Genomic DNA, 21,488 nt, shown 5'->3' with positions numbered 1-21,488 from the left:
TAATAACTTGGCTTTGGCTGTTTTTTAAAATCTTACCTGTTACTTTCATGATTTTAGTAATAAATTCACTAATAGGCAAAAAACCTTGTGGTTTAAGAACGTACCTATAGCTCACATATATTTCTATCAAACTTTTAAAAGCAGGGAAATTTGGCAGCTATAGTGAATGCACCAGGGGAGCAGGAGACCTGACCTCCTCTCTGAGATATTGGACTGCCCTACAAATTTGTCAAAATACAAACACAATTTGGGTTGGTCTTTCACAGTCCAATCCACTTCCTGTGTAGCTAGGAAGAATTTGGTAATATGTGCCTCTGAGCATATGGTGAGTGGTGGTAACACCTGCCATCTCCAAAGATTACAGTTTTGTATGTTTGTTGGCGTTCTTACTTTGCTTCTTTCCTGTGTTACTAATGTTTCTACAGAGAATCTAACCTAGAAAGTTTTATTTCCCTCATTATTCATCCTAGAAATCTGTATCAAATTTATTTTTATTAATTTCAACGCCTTTTTATTGGTCAATGTCATATGATGGTGAAGACAGCCTTTTGTGTTTCAAACTGGAGGTTATGTTCTATTTCTATTTTGGGTGCATTAACAGTTGAAGCTGAAACTGCAGTTGGATGTAAAATCAGGCTGATTACAATATGTTGCTACTTCAGTAATGATTGTTAGCTCCTGTTGGTAAAAAGAGGATGCATGCTATGTTTAAACCTCTTCCTTTAAAGCAAGGTGGGCATGGTCAATTAAAAACCAGAGCTTGGAAAAGTTACTTTTTTGAACTACAACTCCCATCAGTCCAATCCAGTGGCCATGCTGGCTGAGGCTGATGGGAGTTGTAGTTCAAAAAAGTAACTTTTCCAAGCTCTGTTAAAAACATAGAGCACACCTAGAATTTTGCTAGAATATATTTCCCCTCTCACTGTTTTATCTTGTGCAAACTGAGACACTCCTGATGTCCACTGGAGGCTATTCTGCAGAATAGTCAGTGCCATTATTCCACAATTATTTTTGGAGTTTTTTAGTGTAAATTTTGCAAAGTGTTGCTCTACACATATTCACAGAAACAGAAACAAAAGAAAATGTTTTCCTATAGGAGACTTCACTAAAATTGCAAAGTAAATCAGACATCTTTAAAGTGACCATCTGAACTATATCAACTGTCTTAATAATATTGCTTCCTCCCTGCTAAAACAAGATCAGCAGAACACATGTGTTCTTTCTGTTACTTGGTCTGATTGCAGGTGTTGTCACCACTCACCATATGCTCAGAGGCACGTTACCAAATTCTTCCAAGCTACACAGGAATTGGACTGTGAAAGACCAACCCAAATTGTGTTTGCATTTTGACAAATTTGTAGGGCAGTCCAATATCTCAGAGAGGAGGTCAGGTCTCCTGCTCCCCTGGTGCATTCACTAGAGCTGCCCAATTTCCCTCCTTTTTAAAGTTTGATAGAAATATCTGTGGGCTATAGGTACATTCTTAAACCACAAGGTTTTTTGCCTGTTAGTGGATATAAGTAAGTTATATGTGGAGTAGATGGAAGTCTGACAAAATCTATTCCTGCTACCAAAGGGGTTCGGCAGGGCTGTATACATTATAGCCCCTACATTATTCAGTCTTTTTTTAAATTATCTGAGCAAAAGCTACCTAGCCGCAGATTTTCACCCACCCAAAGTGGCTGAGATTAAATGTCCATTACTGCTATACACTGATGATGCCATCCTCATGTCTTTGTCAAATATAGGCCTGAAACGCCTATTACGTGCCTTTATGACCTACTGCAAAGACAACTTACCATTAATTTTAGTAAAACAAAAATTATGGTCTTCTCACGGCATACATCAGTGAATAAATGGATAGTTAATGGACAGAGTATAGACCAAGTCAAGCAGTACAGATATCTAGGTGTTATGTTTTATTCCACACTTTCTTGGACTACCCATATATGTTCTGCAGTCCAGACAGCACAGAACACCTCTAAGGCCATCCTTCATGGGGGTTTTTTTACACTAAGGGTGGTCAGTATATACCCGCTGCTATCCAGGTATTTAAGTCTAAAATCCTCCCTCAGTTGCTGTAAGGAGTTCCAATCTGCGTCCAGGGCTTTAATTCTAATGTTGAAACTGTCCTTTCAAATTTCTTAAGATCGATTTTCGGAATGCCAAGGTGTGTTTCAGCTGCAGGCCTCCGACTTGAGGCCGGCCTCACATCGACTGAATGCACTGCTTGGTCCTTAGCCTTTAGATACTGGTTTAAAGTGGCTTATGCGGGACCCTCCCTAGGACACTTAAACCTTCTCTGGAAGGATGCTTTCATTAGCTCATGGTCTAAAATCTTTCTTGATAAACTGAATTTGCTAGGTTTCTCACTGGATTTTCTTTCCACACTAGAGTTTGAGACGGCAAAACAGGTTATTGAAACACTGATTAAAGATACTGACCTCCAATACTCCATGTCAAATGTTTGTAAAACCTGTTCATCTTTGCACTTAGATCTGAGCTTTGAATTTCCTAAACACGCTGCATATTTGGATAACTTGACCATTCCAAAATATCGCCATGCTTTCTCGAGAGCTACATTTAACTGTCTTCCCACAGCAATATTAGAAGGTCGTTATCAAGGTGTGCCTTATGAAAATCGGTTATGTGCCTGTAGGAATGCTGATGTTGAATCACTGGCCCATGTCTTTTTTGTCTGTAACTTCTATAAGGATGAACGTACGAGATTCTTACACCCTATTATGGAAAACTTCCCTGGCAGGTCTGCTGATTGGTATTTGAAATATCGTTTGACAGAGACCAATAAGTTGACCACAGAGTCAGTAGCCAAGTTCCTTAATTCAATTCAAAGAATACGTAAGATGGTCCTCCTTTTAAATATTAATGTCTCCTTTTAAAAGTTATATTTATATCTATATTCTATTGCATAATTTATATGTTTTATAGAACGCTTATCTAATGATTTGTTTATTGGGTCTGTGACCGCATAATAAAATTCATTCACTCACTATAGCTGCCCAATTTCCCTGCTTTTTAAAGTTTGATAGAAATATCTGTGGGCTATAGGTACGTTCTTAAACCACAAGGTTTTTTGCCTGTTAGTGAATTTACCTGCTTTTTAATCCGGGAGGTAAGAAATGGGATCCTGTGCAAGTTTGCTGAGAATGGATTGATCATTTGCATGCTTATTGAGTTCAGTGGGATTTATTCCCCTGCAATCATGCTTAAGATAGGTTAAACTGAACTGGGGGGAGGGAGGGCTGGAGTGGGCAAGGGAGGAGGAAGAAGGAAGAGTGGAGGGGAGGAGGAAGGAAGAGGAGAGGGGAAAGGCAGGTCTGATCATTTACATTCTTATTGAGTTCAATGGGATCTGCACCTATGCAATCATGGTTAGGATAGGTGAAAAAGGCAAATTCCATGCTAGCGATAATTAGGAAAGGTATTGAAAATAAAACAGCCGATATCATAATGCCGTTGTATAAATCTATGGTGCGGCCGCATTTGGAATACTGTGTACAGTTCTGGTCGCCTCATCTCAAAAAGGATATTATAGAGTTGGAAAAGGTTCAGAAGAGGGCAACCAGAATGATCAAGGGGATGGAGCGACTCCCTTACGAGGAAAGGTTGCAGCATTTGGGGCTTTTTAGTTTAGAGAAAAGGCGGGTCAGAGGAGACATGATAGAAGTGTATAAAATTATGCATGGCATTGAGAAAGTGGATAGAGAAAAGTTCTTCTCCCTCTCTCATAATACTAGAACTCGTGGACATTCAAAGAAGCTGAATGTTGGAAGATTCAGGACAGACAAAAGGAAGTACTTCTTTACTCAGCGCATAGTTAAACTATGGAATTTGCTCCCACAAGATGCAGTAATGGCCACCAGCTTGGACGGCTTTAAAAGAAGATTAGACAAATTCATGGAGAACAGGGCTATCAATGGCTACTAGCCATGATGGCTGTGCTGTGCCACCCTAGTCAGAGGCAGCATGCTTCTGAAAACCAGTTGCCGGAAGCCTCAGGAGGGGAGAGTGTTCTTGCACTCGGGTCCTGCTTGCGGGCTTCCCCCAGGCACCTGATTGGCCACTGTGAGAACAGGATGCTGGACTAGATGGGCCACTGGCCTGATCCAGCAGGCTCTTCTTATGTTCTTATGTTCTTATAGGTAAAAATGACCATGGGGGAGGAGAGGGGAAGGAGCGGATTGGAGAGGGGCAAAGGAAGGGGGAGGGGAGGGCAGGTTTAATCATTTGCATGCTTATAGAGTTCAATGGTATTTACTCCCGTGCAATCATGCTTAAGATAGGTAAAACTGACCATGGGGAGGAGGAGGGGGAAGGGGAAGGAGGAGATTGGAAGGGGATGGGGAGGGAGGGGCAAAGGAAGGGGGAGGGAAGGGGCAAGAGGGAGGGAATAGGAGGCAGGAGAAGGGAGGGTGAATTTGATCATTTGCATACTTTTTGAGTTCAGTGGAACTTATTTTTGTGCAATCATGTTTGAAAATAGAAATGGACTGCCTTCAAATTGATCCTGACTTATGGCGACCCTATGAATAGGGTTTTCATGGTAAACGGTATTCAGACGTGTTTTACCATTGCCTTCTTCTGAGGCTGAGAGACAGTGACTGACCCAAGGTAACCCAGTGAGCTTCATGGCTGTGTTGGGATTCAAACCCTGGTCTCCCAGGTTGTTGTGTAACCCTGATCAAGGGGAGCGGCAGGGAGAGGAGGACAAGAGGGAGGGGAGATCTGGTGGGTGGGCACTGGGCAGAGGGGAAGCCCCTTTCCTTTCCAAAAGGAAAACATGAACAGTATCATTACTTTTCAGCATTTCCCCCACCTTTTTATTCTACAGCAGGCACATGTAGCCTCCCACCCAAATTTAAACCAAAGCTGTCCCTGGCCACATCCACACCAGGCCTTTATTTCACTTTGGACAGTCATTCCTTCTCTGCAAGAATCCTGGGAAGTGTAGTTAGTGAAGGGTGCTGAGAGTTGCTAGGAGACGCCCTGTTCCCCTCACAGACCTTCAGTCAGAGTGGCTGGCTGTTAAACCAGTCTGGCCACTGGAACTCTGTCAGGGGAATAGTAGTCTCCTGTTAGCACCCTTCACAAACTACACTTCCCAGGATTCTTTGGGGGAAGCCATGACTGTCTCATGTGGAATCAAAGTCTGGTGTGGGTGTGGCCCCCTGATTAGCCAAGCCCAGCAGCTGGGAGTCTGTCTTTTAGAACACTGACAGTTGGTTCTTACTGAGCATGCCCAACATTATCATTTTGTTCAAGCCTAAATTTCTTAAATTAATTAAAAATCAGCCAGGCATTTTTTTAACTTTTAAACAGCAGGAGATCAAGGTCAGAGTATGGGGCAAGGTCAGTAATAGGATTACAGGTACTCCGTGAACATGGCTGGTGCTTAATGAATTTCAACAGATTATGAGGACTCAGAGAAAAAAGTCCAAAAGGGGTCTGGGGTTGTTTTTTCTCCTTTTTGACTTTGAACTCTCTATTCTCTCTGACTATTTTGTGTATCACCATGAAAATTGAGAGGGTTGTTAAGCAAGAGTTTCTGAGGTGAGGACTATAAGTTTTGTAAGGTTTTGTTTTGAAATGAGCTTATGGGAAGCATCAAAATGGCATGGGGGATATTTCCAATTTAACATTGCGGAATGTGAAAACTCCACGCTGGCTATAGTATACAGCCACTCTTGTGGCTGTATAAATGTGATTGTGTCTTCTTCATTCAGGTTTTGCTATTATCCAAGCATAATGAGACAGGGACATCTCACCTCATCTTTTTAAACTGTAGTTTGCTTAATCTTGGGCTTGAGAGACAGAGAATGCAGACCTTCTGGTCTTACTTTGTCTTAGCAGGTCTGGGGAACCTTTTTCATCCTAAGGACTGTTTGGTATATATAAAAATATATAATGAAATAGGAACCAAGTTTTGTGTTCCTATTTCTTAGCAGAGATATAAACGCAAGCAGCAGAGTGCCTTTCCCCAGGCACAAATAACAGCAGACACAACCTTCTTAGGTAAAAGATAAAGCGTATTTACTCATGACCTTTCATATGTTCAGGAAACATAGGCTCTAGCTTAGATGAAAGAAAAGTAGAAGTCTTAGTCCATTTGTGGTCTTTGGTGGTGATGCTCTGAGGACAGCATCTGCCATGCAGCCTCTCCCAGAGGTAAAAAGCTTAGCAAAGGGGAATCCCCAGGACAAAGGAGGAGGAACAGGTAACTAATCCCACCCATTAGGAAGTTACATCATGGTAAACAGGTACATGGTATATTTCCCCAAATATCCCTTAAAGGGAACATCTCCCTTTTACATGGGACCATGCAAGTTTGCCTATTCCAACAAGGACCACACTCCTTTCTGGGCAGTTTTCCAAGGGCCACATGCAAGGGGTGGGCAGGGTCAGAAGCAAAAGCGGGCAGAGCAATGGAAGTAAATTGTATAGATGCTAGTTTCACTTTCTACACACACTCACCACTCTCTAGTCTCTGTCTAGACAAGCATTTCCATTGGCCGCATCTGGAGGGAGAAGGGGTTAATCTGCCAATCAGCTGTGAAATCTCGTTGAAGCTATTTTTTAAAAAAAATGCACTCAAGCTGATCCCACAAGGTTTTACAGTAAAAAGGGGCAGGGTTTGCTAAGTGTCATGTGCCCCCATTTTCAGAAAGGAGAGGTGGAGATGCACTGGAACCGGCAGAACTGTCAGCGGGTCTCTCTACCCAAGGAGAGGCTTTTCCATTGGCACCTTCATCATCATCATCATCATCATCATCATCATCATCATCATCATCATAAAATTTTATTTGTGAGTCACCTATCTGGCCGAATTAACGGCCACTCTAGGCGACGTACATGTACATAATAAAATACAATAAAAACTAATAAAAACCACCAACAATAATTAATATACCAATATTAAAAGCAACCCACCCCAGAGATCCCATAGGCCTCCCTGAACAGCCAGGTCTTCAAGGCCCGGCGGAAACCTATCACGGAAGGGGCATGGCGAAGGTCAAAAGGAAGGGAATTCCAGAGGGTGGGGGCCACAATCGAAAATGTCCACTCTCTGGTCCGCACCAGCATCGCTATCTTAACTGGTGGGACCGAGAGAAGGTCTTGCGTGGCTGATCTTGTCAGGCGGCATAATTGGTGATGCTGGAGGCGCTCCTTCAGATAAACTGGGCCGAAACCGTATAGGGCTTTGAAGGTCAATACCAACACCTTGAATTGGGCCCGGTAAACAACTGGTAGCCAGTGTAGATCTACTAACACCGGAGTGATATCATCACGGTGACGGCTGTTCTTAATTAAGCGTGCCGCCGCATTCTGTATCAGTTGTAATTTCCGGACCATTTTCAAGGGTAATCCCACGTAGAGTGCATTATAGTAGTCTAAGGGCATGTATCACCCGTGGGAGCAGATGGGCAGGAAGGTAGGGCTGCAGTCTCCTTATCAGATGTAATTGATACCAAGCTGCCCGGCTCACTGCCGAGATCTGAGCCTCCATGGACAGCTGGGAGTCAAGAATGACCCCAAGGCTGCGGACCTGGTCTTTTAGGGGCAATTTTACCCCATTGAACACCAGGTCTATGTCCCCCAGCCTGCCCCTGTCTCTCACAAGCAACACCTCGGTCTTGTCGGGATTTAGCTTCAGCCTATTCCTTCCCATCCATCCACTTACAGATTCCAGGCACTTGGAAATGGTGTCCACAGCCAACTCTGGTGAGGACTTAAACGAGAGATAGAGCTGAGTGTCATCTGCATATTGGTGACACCACAGCCCGAATCTCCTGATGATGGCCCCCAGCGGCTTTACATAGATGTTGAATAGCATGGGGGAGAGGATAGAACCCTGTGGCACTCCACAATTGAGAGGCCAAGGGTCTGAAACCTCATCCCCTAATGCCACCCGTTGGTGCCTGTCTGAGAGATAGGAACGGAACCACCGTAAAACAGTGCCCCCTATTCCTAATCCCTCCAGGTGATCTAAAAGGATACCGTGGTCAACGGTATCGAAAGCCGCTGAGAGATCCAGGAGGACGAGGAAGGTGGATTCTCCCCTATCCAGCGCCCTCCTCATATCATCCACCAGGGCGACCAAGGCTGTTTCAGTTCCATGTCCCCCAATCTGACTTTCTCCTAGGATTTGTGAGTTCCAAATGACCTTATCTTGCTTGCAGAGCTGCACTAATGAATTGGTGACCTTCTGTTCTTTCATGTCTGATAGATTCCAGATTTTGTTAACTGCTGTGCTTGCATGGTTTGGGGCAGCTTTCAGTTCACCTCTATTTTCTGCTATAGGTTACCGATGCACTCAAGTACATTTGCACAAGTGGATTAAACCAAACACAGAAAGGCATCCTGGTGCAGCTGCGTGATTGTGACAACATTCCTTTTTGTGTAGCACTTTAATCAAGATACATACACATTCCTATGCACCAGGAGCTTTTAGGGAAAAAATGAACTGTAAACCACACATGCAGCAATTTAAAAACAGCAACTAGTTAAACTGGAAGACAGGCAGACCAGAACATGGAGGAGAGCAATGCACAGAAAAACAATGGAACAGAATAGGGGACATCCACTTACTCCTCTTGTTGGGCTTCTGACTGTTCTCCTAGTACAAGTGAATCCCTTTCATTAACCTTTCCCAGTTGTAATCTGCTCAGCTGTAAAGCAGGCCAGTACTTACAATCCCCCATATAATAGACCACACCCTTCTTCGTACTTACACCAGTATAATTTGCAGGTCTGGACCCTACTTTTCTCTACACTGGGACATAAATTCTAAAGAAAGATGCAACACTATATCCTGTATGTGCAGGGCTGCTGAAGACTGCTATTGTGGATGCTTATCATTCAGGAAACATGAATGTACAATAATGAAGTCATACATTCTCCTTTTAGATTTACAAATCTAACACCACACACAGTTACTGCTCTCCTTTTTCTAAATAAAATGATGGAGAGGTACCTATGTGCTTGCACAGAAGCTCCCTGATCCACTCCCCATCATTTTTAGAACTGAGGACAGCTGTGAATTGGCAGAATTTGCCTTCTATCATAAGTAGTCCAATATGTCTCTAATGTTGTATGTGCTGCAGTGTATCTTAAGTTCTTCTCACTGAGGTGTCATGTCTCCTGAAGACAAAAAGCAGGAAAGTACAGGAGCAGAGTCTTGTCTGAACTTTGTGTATCATCTTCTTTGCAAGCATCGGCTCAAAGAAGTTTCAGTAAGTGCATTTATTCATACAACAGAAACATGATTCATTTCATGTCCTAGCTAGTGAATATTAATCTTTATGAAGCTGTATCCAAATAATCTGTCTGATTGAGACCCTTTAGAAGGCAGCAGGTGGGATGTTTTCATAATGTGCATTGTTTCTAAAGTCAGAAAGTTGGGGTGGGGGAGATTCTCTAACTTTGAGCCATTCTAGGGTCAGTGCTAGTTGTGGCTTTCTTTGCTCTGGGTTTGACACCATAACACAGAAATGAGGATACATGAAATATCCTGGAGAAAGAAAAGTGTTCTAGTGGAACCTGCAAGTTTCAGGGTCGGTCCATATTCTATTCTGGGAATCAATTAGCACCGCCAATGATCAGGAATGATGGGAATTGGAGTCCAGCAATATCTGGAGGGTCACAGGTTCCCCACCCTTGATACAGAGGACAACTGATTGCATGCATGTGTGACTTTGAACCAACTCTCAGCTACCACAGAGACCATATAAAAATGTTACCAATTTCCTGGGCATGCTACAGCAAAAGTTTACAGGGCTCTGTTCCCTTCCTCAGCTCTCTGACCTTTGTGGAATATCCAGTTCCATGCTGTGTAAGACATTAATCGAATATAATATCTCTGATGACAACAATGATTTTTGCCATTCCACCTGTTGAATGCGAGGCTCTCTAGTCTAACTGATGATAGGGTCCCCCTCCCCAAAGAAAGTCTGGCTATTTTCACAGTGTATGGTAAATGTAGCATATGTTGTAGATTGCCTAGACCACATTTACAGGCCCACACCAATTTGGCCTGCATGGATGTTTCCCCACCTGCAGGGTCCAGCATGGCTAAAAGCACCTCATATGTATGACTAGATTATGCAAACAAAGAATCCCCAAACTCCTAAATTAGATATCCAGTCTCCAGCCTCAGGGTTCACTGCAATAAGTTAAGTTTTAATGTAAAGTCTGTTTTGGCCCCAGTAAATTAAATTAAAACAAGCGAATATAATTAATTGGGGAGGGGGGAAGCAAGATCTAGATAATCATAATAAGTCATTTCTCTTTGTCTGCTGTTTCAGGTGCGGTTTTCTTCCCTACGTTCCCCTCCCCTCTCAGAAGTTAAATTTGCAATTAGTAGCTGTCATCACTACCATAAATATAGGGGACAGACATGATTATACTGCAGTAATGTCTGTAATTTTGTTCAATAGACTTTTTTTTGAAGTGAAGGAACTGTATTCACCACATTATTTCCTTAATAAATGATTTATAATGAGGTGGCTTAGACACAAATTATGAAAAGCCTACACCTGCAGCATTAATATGCTAGCTATCTATCCTCTTTGCAAAGGGAAAGGGGTGCAAACCCTGAGGTTCTTCACTCTCATCATTCTTGTGACACTAATTGGTTAAAAAAATGCTCAGTGTCAGCCCTGTGCAAACATCAACCTCAAAGTGACACAGACCTTTTTTCCTCAGCCCCCTCCCCAGTAGCTTTTGGCACTTAAACAGTATGTGGCTGTGCCAGTTGCTACCCTCCCGTGTTGTGGTTTTGTGTTTTGCTTTGTTTTTAGTGTACATGTGATTAGCCAAACTACTTAGCATTACAAAACAAATGCCCTTTGTGTCAGAGTTTAAGGAAGAACTATGCAGGATTCCTGTGGTGCAATGCACATTCAAAAATGGATTTCCGGAGCAAAAGCCTTGCAATGATGCACAGCCCCGCCCCTTTCACAGACACCTGCCCCCACCAACATAAACCTCTATTACTACTTTCATTGTGTTGGTAATAAAGAACTCAAGCAACCGTACCCTTTGGATCTGGACTTCACATCACGTTTCTTGAACTCAGCCTCAGTATTCAGCCATGGTATGTGAAGTTAATTACACTGGGCACTGGGGCTTTAAACAGAAGAATGACCCTATTTGCAGCTCCATGTAATGTGTACCATGCTACAGTGAACACTTTCACTGCCTACACATTGCACACTCAGTAACTCTGAATGGAGTAATAATTCTGGCACTCTGGAGGAAACCTTGACTGTCATCTAATTTTCACAGGGACACTTGTCTTCCTGGGTATCCATTCAATGGATGCTGCTGACACCATTCCATATTCAGTCACTGTCACCTTTCCAGCTCAAAAAGCGTATAAGTATTTCCCATACAGTAACATTGTGACAAGTCAGCATAGCATGCCACACTCATAACCAGCCCCTTCTTGGTGCTGTAAGTTGCATGTCATGAAGGTGGCCACTGTATGGTGAAACATACATCTGGAGCTACGTATCATGCACAGATGCCCATCACATGCAGGGGGAGGCAATATCAGTGTCCCCTCTTTCCCATTTGTCAAGCAATAGACATCATGTTTTTATTTAAATTTTCTTAAATAAAATATATAACAGTACAAATGCAAAACATGCCTGTCAAAGGAAACCACACACAGCAGAGAGAGAGAGAGAGAGAGAGAGAGAGAGAGAGAGAGAGACTTCAGCTAAGTAGCCCACACCATAAATTGTCCATATGATGTTGGAGGATGTAGAGTTTGTCTGGATTAAGCTTCAGTTCATTGGCCCTCATCCAGTCCATTATCGCAACCAAGCACTGATTCAGCACATCCACTGCCTCACCTGCACAACCAACCCCTGCAGGACCCCATACTGGAGCACCCATGGAGCCAAGCAATGCTCCCCAAGAATCATCTTCTGGAACCGATCATCCAAGTAGGAACACCCAACTCAGACAGTTGCCTCAGGAGGATGCCATGGTCTATGGTATCGGAAGCCGCTGAAAGATCAAGAAGGATCAACAGGCTCACACTCCCCTTATCTCTCTCCTGACACAGGTCACCATACAGGGCAACCAAGGCAGTTTCCATACCAAACAAGGCCTGAAGACCTACTGAAATGGATCTAGAAAATCTGTCTCCCCCAAGAGTACCTGGATCTGGTTGGCAACCATCCTCTCAAGAACCTTGTCCAGAAAGGGAACATTTGCAACTGGTCTAAAATTGTTAGAATCTTCTGGGTCCAGGGAAGGCTTCTTCAAGAATGGCCTTACTATTACCTCCTTCAGGTTGCCTGGCAAGAAGCATTAATTACCTCTCTGGCCCAGGGCAAGAGTCCAAGACACAAGTGATTTCATGAATGTGACCAAGTACCTTGACCATGTCCTCAGGCCGCAGCAACTTAAACTCATCAAAGACATAGGACAAGAAAGTCCTCCAAACACCTCACCCGGATCATCAGCACCAACAGTGGAGTCCAAATCCTGGCAGATGGAAGCGATTTTTATCCTCAAAATGCTTTGCAAACATGTCACAATGGGCTTTAGATGGCTTTATCACCTCCCTAGGGCCAGTATGTAATAAGCCCTTAGCCAGTCTAAACAGCTCTGCTAGATAGCAAGCTGAGGATGCAATGTAGGAAGAGAAGCCACCGTCACTGCCCTGAGAAGGCTTGAACACATACCAGTGTTCGATTATATTCATTGAAAGTTGGGAGAATAATGAGAAGTGGAGCTCCTGTATTTGTTTTGGTGGTTTTTAATGTAAAGTGAGGCTGTAAGTGCTTTACATGCAGGGGTGATTCTTTCTTCTGCACATCTACAGAGTTTGCAGTTTCATTTATGCCCATTGTGTGATCCCCCAAATTCGAAATGTCTATGGATGTTTAACCTAGGCCTCCATAATCAATATGCAGTCCATTTGACTGTGATGATTCATCATTCAGCAGTAAGACAGTTGAAGGGGCTGCCCTATCAACAAGGAATAACACCTGTACTGAAAGGGCTGCATTGGCAGCCAATATGCTACCGGGTGAAGTTTAAGAACTTGCTATTGTCACATAAAACCCTGAACAACTTGAGACCTGGTTACTTCTGGGAATGCTTTGTTCTGTATACCCCTGCCCAGTCACTTGGATCCTCAGGAGACACTCTTAGTACTACCGTATGCTCTTGAGATTTGTTATGTGTCTACTAAGACCAGGACCTTTAGTGTACCAGCACCTGCCTTTTGGAACAAACATCAGGCAGGCACCTACAGTTTTAGAATTTAGGCACATTCTTAAAGTTCATCTGTTTACCCAGGCTTTCCTGGATAAGTGACTCATAAAAAATGGGTTTAGGGAAACTCCAATACAATTTTAGTTTTTTTTAATTAAGTCTCAGTGAAGGTTGTGGGCGAGACAATCTTTTAAAAATAAAATCTCTTTTAGTCAATGATTCTAGAAGTTGAATGAGCTGATGCAGTTCAAAAGCAAACAGGCTTTTCTTTATAACCTTGAGAATTGTCCCCACTTATTCCTGTTAAGTATTCACAAGTATACATAATCCAGGCAAGATTGTGTGTGTGTGTGTGTAGCATTTCCCCAAAGATTTCACAGCTCTGAAAAGCAGCTGTCAGTTTCTCTGCAAAACACCATCACAGAGAAAGACCTACATTTTTTGAAAGCTCTCAGAGCCACTTGTTCCCTACACCCTCTCCTAGGAAAAACAAACCTTAAGGTTCAAAACAAGCAATCATGAAGGTGACACTTGAAGGAAACTTCAGTAGGTGAGATCTGAAATACTTTGGCTTGAACTGACAGTTTAATGCAAGCAACTTTCACTTGACCAAGACTAAACATCAAATTTTCCTGATAGGATTGACTAAGTTCCTGGTATGTTTATGCATGGTGAAATTTACTCGGAATGAAACATGGGGTGGGAGGCTATAAATACTATACAGCATTTTATTCAAAAATTTCAAGATTTGCAGCCGAAAGTGTCCATGGTTATTTCCCTGCCCAGCTTCCTAGCTCCCCCTTGTCTGCTACAATAACACACATCCCTCCCGTTCTGAGTCCTGGTATGAGTTTTCTCCAGCCCTCTTCTCTTTGCCGAATCCTTCATTCAGTTTTTTCCCCCTCCCCTCTGTCTGCCCAATGATCTTTCCTTCCATTCCTTTCCCTTGGCTCACCAGTGTCCACTCTACCCTCCTTTCTTTGTCCCTTCTACCGAGTGGGCCCCCATCCCCAACTTGCTTGCTTCTTTTCCTCCAGAGCCCTTACTACACTCACCTCCCCTGTCCATATTCTCCAGTCTAACCTCTGCTGTCACTACTCATTCATGTCCACTAACTCTGGCATGTCCATTTTCCTGCTTCCCCCTTCCAGTCAAATTTACTTTCATTTACCTCGCAGCAAATCAGAGTTACATTACACCAGCTGTGTGGAACCTCTGGCCCACAGGCCTAACTGGGCCCAGCATGCATCCCATTTTGTCCTGCAAGACCGTTCCCCACACACCACACACACATGCCCCACACCTGACATCATATGTGATGTCAGGTGTGGCACAGGTACAGACACACCTACAAAGGAACAGCCAGGGGCTCAAAGTGATCACCAGATTGACATGGAGGGCAGCCCTTCTGGGTTTGTCTGTGCTAGTGCAGGTGAACTCCCTAGTGCAACCAAGGGGGCATGTTTTCTCCATTTGGAGAAAACTGTGGTCAGTTGCTTGCAAGATTTAAAAAACAAAAAGTATCCTCTGCCACTTTATCTGTAAAGTTAAGCCAACTCCCTACCTTGGAACTGTCAGAAATTTGTCCTGCCTCATCCCAATTTGGAGAGGAGGTCATTTTCTCTCCCACCTCCCATGAATGGTCAAAATAAGCTGAGGAGATAATATTGGCAAAACTCTAGTTTTTATTAGTAGTATGTGATCATGTCACCCTCACCTCCAGGAACAGTTTTATAATTTGAGTGCTCCAGAAATAGTGGTTCCACAAGGAGGGAGGAGTCATCTTTCTCAGCATTTAGTATATCACAGAGATTGCCTTACAACACTCTCAGAACCATATTGATTGTGTTTTCTTTAATCTGCAGTGTTTGCCTGTTTGTTTCCGGTTTCATTTCAAAGTACCAGTTCTTACCTTTAAAGTCCTAAATGGACTGGTACCCGGAAGGATCGTCTTCTCCTATATGTATCACCCTCCAAGTGCTCAAATCAGCATCAGAGGTCCTGCTCCAAGTTCTCCCAATGTCTAGAATTTGATGAGATGCAGTGCCATTTTTGGTCATGGCACTCTTGGAATGGCCCTCCAAGAGATACCCACCTAATGTCATTCCTGTTTTGTTTTTGTCATATGGTGAAAACATGACTTTTTTGTGGGGGCCTTTGAAATTGGGCAAACTGATAATCAGAGGCACGTGTGTGCATACATCCTTATACGCTTCTTTCTGTTAGGTTTTGAGCTTTGGTTTGGTTAAGTTTTAAATTTTCTGCTGATGTTGTTTTTATGTTCTATATGTATATCAACTAAATTCTTGTTTGCTGTCTTAGATATTTTTTTGGAAAAGTTAAAATATCTTTAAAAAATAACATAAATAAAAACACAGCTATTACAATAGATGTGTTTGCGGGAAGTATCACATTTTCCCAAATACACATGTACTGCATCATGAGTGCTTGAACAACGTGATATTCCCAAAAGGATACTGTGTGCAACAAAGATTCATGAATTGCATGGACGCAGATTGAATGGAAAGGCCTTTGGTTATTAGATTATGATGAAAATAAAAACCTTGATTGCCCCAACAGGAGACCACTTCTGGTCCAATTTCATGTTGGATTTATCCATAAACCACATGTCAAGAAGGCACTCCTTTGAAATTGGTTTGGACAATTGCTTCATGAAGAGCTCCAGGTTTGTCTGCCCTTGGTGGTGCTTGTGGTTGAGCCAATCCAGGGTTGATGTTGCCTTGTAAAAGTTCCATCCATGTCTTCAGCAAGCTGGTGAAGCTATAAAGAGTATGAACGGTGAGCAGCAGAGGGCTCAAAAGGGAAAACTTTTCAAATTATAAATGATCTGCAGTTCTGAGGTGTTCATTATTGAGATTTTACTGTGGCTCGATTGGTGCCAATGGAGCCCCATCAATCTAAATTGTGGGCGGCCTATCCGGGGTTCAGTGGCACTCATTTAAATTAACTTTGACATCTCATATTGGAGTTTACATGGTAGAACTCAATTTTTCCTCATTAAATCAAATCTAATAAAATGTGTTTTCTCCACTACGATAAATCAAATCATTTGCTTTAGCCATTTCATGCTTTTAATAATCCTATTATTAATATGTCGCTATTTGGAAAATACAAATGTGTTCAGGACATTTACAGCAATTATTTTACTTTCTCACTGATCAGCAAAATTTTGAGTGAATATCATCCCAGGGGATATAATTATACAGCAAATCATTCCCAGCACATTCATATGAAGTATTTGAAAACTGTTCAATAACCTGTGAAATTTAATTCAACTTATTTCACGGTTTACATGACAAGCTCACTGGATCTTTAAATCTGCAAAAGTTTGAGACAAGCTACGAAGGTCAGCATTTAAAGAAAACAGAGTTTCTACTGCAAGCTTCAATACCAGTTAGTGAAAATCAAAGCTCTCCCTATTCATTATCATTGCTGCAAATACAGTATATTGGTGGTGAGCCAATGCTGACAATAACCCCTGCCATACTTCTCAAACCTCCCTTCAGTTGCCTTCACTCTGTTTGCCTAGAACCTACTGCCCACTTACCTCACAGGAGGGGAGATTTCTTCAATGCAGGAATTATCCAACATGATTCTCCTGTCATGCACTCTTAGCAACATGAGTGCACAGCCAGCCAAAGAAATAAGGGATGGATGGGTGGATGGAACTTCTCAAGGGAAGGGTCGAGATTTCATTCCTCATCAAAACCTGGGTTCCTTCTCTCTAGTTACAGGGACAGATGTACAACTGGGCAAGCAGACAATAGGAAAAAGTAGGTTTGCCTCATGACTCCATACTTTTAATTCCTAGGATCTTCGCATGAACAGCCGGGAAAGCCAGGAGGGCGCATCAAAAAAGACTGTGTCCAAGAAGTCCTCTTTGTCAAAGAAAGAAGATATCAGAGGGACCCCAAAAAGATATCAGAGGGACCCTGCAGAAGAAAGGAAAGATCCCTACTGCCTGGAGTAAGTGCACCCAGCAGGGTCCCAAAGATCCTCACTTTGACAGAAACCCTGCCGATGGGATTGCCCCTCAACACTTCCCAGGCTGCTTTCACACTGCACTTTATTCTGTTATTCTGACTATTTCTTACTTGGCAATTTGATCATTATATTTGATATTTTACACAACGTACTAGTTCTGGAATTCTAGTGGAATATAGTGCAAGTTTAGCACTAATTTTCATGACAAATAATACCAGAAATAATCCATTTGCAACCTTGGGAACCTGGAAAATCACGGGAGTTTTTCATTAGCTGAAGCCACTGATATGGCATGCATCCCACCATGCAGTGAGTTCCTGCCCTTTAGGGGCGCACTTTTTGTTTTGCCTGACAAAAATTGTACCAGTATTCCAGCATAGTCATGGGTAGCAACATTCCCGTCCTTCTTTTCCCATCCCCCCCATGTCCAGACACTAACTCAAGCAGTAAATTATGAGGGAACTACAGTGCACATGTGTATAACAGGTGAGGGACAAAAACAAGACTCTGTTCATTTCAGCTGTGTGACAGATAGTTGTGTGAAATGACGGCATATCAGCTGAAAAAGCTACTATTCTTTAACGCAACAGGTACTGCAATGTGAAAGGAAATTTAGAATTCAGGACAGAAGCACCACCATTTTAATCCATTAAACTAATGCAATAAGCTTCATGTCTGAAAGCAGCCCCAGTATATTTGGATCAATGGATACCATACTGAAGGGATGAGGAACCTGTGTGCCTCTAGATCAGTGATTCCCAGGCACACTGGTGCGCCCTAAGAGGTGGCTAGGTGTGCCTCAAATATTATGAAAGTATATTTTAAAAATGAGAAGAAACCCATTTATATAGAGTAAGTAATAGTTTTCTATAGAATGTACCTAGTGACACGTTACCAAATTCTTCCAAGCTAGACCAACCCAAATTGTGTTTGCATTTTGACAAATTTGTAGGGCAGTACAATATCTCAGAGAGGAGGTCAGGTCTCCTGCTCCTCTGGTGCATTCACTATAGCTGCCCAATTTCCCTGCTTTTAAAAGTTTGATAGAAATATCTGTGGGCTATAAGTACATTCTTAAACTCAAAGGTTTTTTGCCTATTAGTGAATTTCCCTGCTTTTTAATCCGGGAGGTAAGAAATGGGATCTTGTGCAAGCTTGCTGAGAATGGATTGATCATTTGCATGCTTATTGAGTTCAGTGGGATTTACTGCCCTGCAATCATGCTTAGGATAGGTGAAAATGACCATAGGGGATGGGGAGGGGAGGAAGAGGAAGAGGAGGAGGGAGGGGAGAAAAGGCAGAGGGGAGGACTGGGCTGGGAGCAGGCAGGAGGGGGAGGGGAGGAGAAGGACAGGTTTGATCATTTGCATGTTTATTGAGTTCAGTAGGATTAACTCCCTTGCAATGATGCTTAGGATAAGTAAAACTGACCGGGGGGGAGGGCTGGAGTGGGCAGGGGAGGAGAAAGACAGGAGGGAGGAGGGAGGAGGGAGGCAGAGGAGAAGTGAAGGAGGGGAAGGCAGGTCTGATCATTTTCATGCTTACTGAGTTCAACGGGATTTACTCCTATGCAATCATGCTTAGGATAGGTAAAACTGACCGGGGGAAGGGAGGGAGGGCTGGAGTGAGCAGGGGAGGAGGAAGAAGGAAGAGGGGGAGGAAGAGGAGAAGGAGGGGGAAAGCAGGTCTGATCACTTGCATGCTTATTGAGTTCAATGGGATTTACTCCTGTGCAATCATGGTTAGGATAGGAAAAACTGATCATGGGGGGGAAGGGGGAAGGTGAAGGAGCATATTGGAGGGGGGCAAAGGAAGGGGGAGGGGAGAGCAGGTTTAATCATTGGCATGCTTATTGAGTTCAATGGTATTTACTTCCGTGCAATCATGCTTAAGATAGGTAAAACTGACCATGGGGAAGAGGAAGGGGAGGAGGAGGAGGAGGAAGGGGAAGGGGAAGGAGGGGATTAGAAGGGGATGGGGAGGGAGGGGCAAAGGATGGGGGAGGGAAGGGGCAAGAGGGAGGGGATAGGAGGGAGAAGGGAGGGTGGGTTTGATCTAGGGTTGCCAGGCTCAAGGCCTGAAAATGATTCTGTATCTTTAAGAGAAAAGAAACTTCAGCCAAGTATGGGTTTTCTTGCTACACTGTAATGGGAAAAACCACAAGGTGAAATTCTCCCTTCCCTCTGCACAACTTTTAAAGATACAGAAGACCTCTTGGAGGCTGGGCCTAGCAACCCTAGTTTGATCATTTGCATACTTTTTGAGTTCAATGGGATTTATTTCTGTGCAATCATGTTTGAAAATGGAAATGGACTGTCTTCAAGTCAACCAAACTTATGGCAACCCTATGAATAGGGTTTTCATGGCAAATGGTATTCAAAGGTGGCTTTACCATTGCTTTCCTCTGAGGCTGAGAGGCAATGACCCACGATCACCCAGTCAGCTTCATGGCTGTGTGATTCGAACACTGGTCTCCCAGTTCCTAGACCAACTCTGACCAGGGGGAGGGGTGGGGAGGGGGAGGGGTAGAGGAAGAAATTGGGTGGGTGGGCACTGGGCAACAGGGAAAATCCTTTCCTTTCCAAAAGGAAAACATTGTAAACAGTATCATTGCTTTTCAGTGTTTCCCTCACCTTTTTATTCTACTGCAGGCACATGTAGCCTCCCACCCAAATTTAAACCAAAGCTGTCCCTGGCCACATCCACAACAGGCCTTTATTTCACTTTGGACAGTCATTCCTTCTCTGCAAGAATCCTGGGAAGTGTAGTTAGTGAAGGGTGCCGAGAGTTACTAGGAGATGCCCTGTTCCCCTCACAGACCTTCAATCAGAGTGGCTTACTATTAAACCGGTCTGGCCACTGGAGCTCTGTCAGTGGAATAGGAGTTTCCTGTCAGCACCCTTCACAAACCACACTTCCCAGGATTCCCTGAGGGACGCCATGACTGTCTCAAGTAAAATCAAAGTCTGGTGTGGGTGTGGCCCCCTGATTAGCCAAGCCCAGCAGCTGTGAGGCTTTTAGAATGCTGACAGTTGGTTCTTACTGAGCATGCCCCACGTTATCCTAGGGTTCCAGCCTAAATGTCTTAAATTAATTAAAAACCAGCCAGGCATATTTTAAACTTTTAAAATGCAGAAGATGAAGGTCAGAGCATGGGACAAGGTCAGTATTAGGATTACAGGTACTCTGTGAACATGGCTGATTTTTAATGAATTTCAACAGATTATGGGAACTCTCGGGAAAAAGTCCAATAGAGCTCTGGGTGGTTTCCCCCCCTCTTTTTAGACTTTGAAATCTCTATTCCCTCTGACTGTTTTGTGTATTGTGATGAAAATTGAGTGGGTTGTTAAGCAAACATTTCTGAGTTCAGGACTATACGTTTTGTAAGGTTTTGTTTTGAAATGCGCTTATGGGAAGCATCAGAATGGCATGGGGGTTATATTCAATTTAACATTTCGGAATGTGAAAAATCCATGCTGGGTATAGTATATAGCCACTCTCGTGGCTGTATAACTTAATAATCTCTAAATAATGTACTGTGAAATATACTTCTTTTTCATGGTTATTTGATAAAAAGGTAGTTCAACTGAATTTAGTAGCATAAAGGTTTAGCTGCATGAATAAGTAGCTCTACAGATCTTTGTTAATTTGCCCACTTCAAGTTAATGAATCTTTCTGATTAGTAATTGAGCAAATGCACTGAATGAAGAAAAGATACCGCAGCCCAAAGTGATATTCATTTTGACAATTTTAGCTTACATTTAATTATTTATTGTAATACTCTATGATCTACTAGCAAATGCAGTGTAATATATTTTCTAAAAAATAATTAAGTCTCAGTAATACAGAACCCCTCAAAAGCACTTTTTAAAATATGTGTGTGGAGAAGTGGGAAAAGACAGGGTAGTTATGCTAATTTTCAGGTGAACACATTAGCAATATTCTACTTCATCTATAACTACACACAGATACAGCATGTCCTATGGATAGTGGTGTGTAAGCTCCATTTGCCTGTTTCTTTTCCATGTTCAACTTTTCCCCTGTGCAGTCTGATTATGGATGGAAGGATCTATCATGTTTTGTTCTCTCAGTTTCTCATTTTTCCAGTCTTAAATTCAGTTCTGCAGCAATTTGCATGTTTAAAAAAATTCATGAAAATTCTTCAGCATTTTAGTGCAAATTTCTCCTAATAAACACATTTTTGAATGCAGATTTGACTAATGTAAACATTT

This window comes from Rhineura floridana, chromosome 1, assembly GCF_030035675.1.
Source record: "Rhineura floridana isolate rRhiFlo1 chromosome 1, rRhiFlo1.hap2, whole genome shotgun sequence".
In the NCBI taxonomy this organism is placed as follows: domain Eukaryota; kingdom Metazoa; phylum Chordata; class Lepidosauria; order Squamata; family Rhineuridae; genus Rhineura; species Rhineura floridana.
This window is presented reverse-complemented; position numbering follows the sequence as displayed.